This window comes from Oratosquilla oratoria, chromosome 30 (assembly GCF_046742065.1).
Source record: "Oratosquilla oratoria isolate Oo_2021 chromosome 30, ASM4674206v1, whole genome shotgun sequence".
Taxonomy (NCBI): Eukaryota; Metazoa; Arthropoda; class Malacostraca; order Stomatopoda; family Squillidae; genus Oratosquilla; species Oratosquilla oratoria.
Genome location: NC_134806.1, coordinates 26,309,609 through 26,312,108, shown reverse-complemented (window position 1 = coordinate 26,312,108; position 2,500 = coordinate 26,309,609).

Below are 2,500 nucleotides of genomic sequence, written 5' to 3'. Positions count from 1 at the left end.
CTTGAGGTGTGTGTGTGTGTGTGTGCGTGCGTGTGTGTGTGTGTTTGTGTGTGTGTGTGTGTGTGTGTGTGTGTGTGTGTGTGTGTGTGTCAGACTTAAGACTAGCAGAAAGCTTAAGAGAGAGTAGGAAGAGTGCCAAAAGATTATTTAAACAGAAAAAACGGGAGAACATGGATAGAGAACTAGACAAAATAGAGAGGAATATGAACGAGGGTAGAGTGAAAGAACACCATAAAAAGCTAGAAATTGGATGGTTAAAGGATCAGGTGGAGATATGCTATCTGGAGAATCCGAAGTCATGGAATAGTGGCAGCAGTAATTTTATGAGTTGCTAAACAGACCGGACCCGGCTCACCCAATCTAGGCTGCACAAGGAATAAATACAGATCACTGAAGAACCAACATTAGGTGAAATAAAGATGGTCAAAAAGGAATTAAGAAATGGAAAAGCTCCAAGCTGTAATGAAATAACGGTAGAACTGCTAAGAAATGGGGGGGAGGCTAGAAATAGAGATTTATAAATTAATAAAAGAAATATGGAATAAAGAAAGATTACCAACAAAATGGCAAAAGGGGGTAATTATTCCAGTTTATAAGAAAGGAGCAAACTAGAGTGTGCCAGTTATAGAGGGATAAGCCTACTATGTGTGTTATACAAAGTATACACAAGAATCCTAATGAAGCGGCTTAAACCATGCACAGAACAGGAGTTGAGAGTATCATTGTGGGTATAGGCAAAGCAGATCAACTACGGATCATATTCACACAGTCCGCCAACTAATGGAGAAATAATACGAATATGATAAGATCCTATATCAGCTTTTTGTAGATTTCAGACAAGCATATGATAGTGTGCACAGACCATCAATGTGGCACATAATGGTAGAACTAGATATTCCAGCTAAACTAATATCCCTCATCAAAACATTCTACATAGGAAGCAGATGTACAGTAAGAGTTGGAAGGAAGGAGACAGAAAGTTTCAATATTCACAGTGGGCTTAGGCAGGGATGTATGCTGTCACCTTTACTATCTAATCTTACACTGGAGAAAGGAGTCAGGCAGATCACCAACCATCCAGGGGGAGCTAAGTTATCCAATGGTCAGATAACCCACCTTACTTACGCCGATGTGGTAGCCGAGGCTGTGGAGGAAATTAACGAGATGTTTACAGTATTTCAGCGAACAGCAGAACAGATAGGCCTAAAATGCAATGAGAGAGAGAAAAAAAAAAATATATATATATATATATACATATATATATATATATATATATATATATATATATATATATACGGTATATGTATATATATATATGTATATATATATATATATATATATATATATAAATAAATGAATAAGTAAATAAATAAATAAATAAATAAAAAGGAAATTATGAAACTAAGTAGAAATGGCAAATATGCACCAGGACGAGCAAGTTGGATCACTAAGTGTGAAGAAAGTGGATAAGCTCAAGTACCTGGGGTCCATTGTCAGTGAGAGAAATACACTGGACATAGAAATGAACGAGCGAACAGCTGTAGGAAACAGATGTTACCATGCCTTGGCATCTGTAATGAAGAGTCGGACCATCAGCAGAAAAACTAAAATAAGAACATTAACATTGTAATGAAACCAACAGTCCTGTACAGATGTGAGACCTGGGCAATGACAAAACAAGGGGATAAGAGACTGGATATCTCTGAAAACAATATCCTGAGAAGAATCCTCGGCCCAATATATGATGAAGAAAAAGGTAGATGGAGACAAAGACATAAGAGGGAAATTAGAGATCAGACCGGACAACCGTACATTCAGGATGAAGTACGGGGAAGAAGATCAAGGTCGGCTGAACACTACGTCCGAATGGAGGCAGACAGACTACTAAGGAAGGTGATAGAAGGAGGAGTACAAGCCAGATGACCACTGGGGAGACCCCCCAGGCACAGACGGATGGATGTAGTGGAGAAGGACGTGGAGAGGGTGGCGCCAGAAGAGGACTGGAAAGAATTGGCATAGGATAGAACCATCTGGAGAGGCATAGTGAAGGCAGTGAAGGGCCATCCGGTCTGACAGCCAACAGAATGAATAAATGTGTGTGTGTATATATATGTATATATATATTTATATATATATATATATATATATATATATATATGTATATATATATATATATGTATATATATATATACATACATACACACATACACACACACACACACACACACACACACACACACACACACACACACACACACACACACACACACACACACACACACACACACACACACACACACACACATATATATATATATATATATAAATATGTGTGTATGTATGTATGTGTGTGTGTGTGTGTGTGTGTGTGTGTGTGTGTGTATGTGTGTGTGCGTGTGTGTGTGTGTGTGTGTGTGTGTGTGTGTGTGTGTGTGTGTATGTGTGTGTGTGTGTGTGTGTGTGTGTGTGTGTGTGTGTGTGTGTGTGTGTGTGTGTGTGT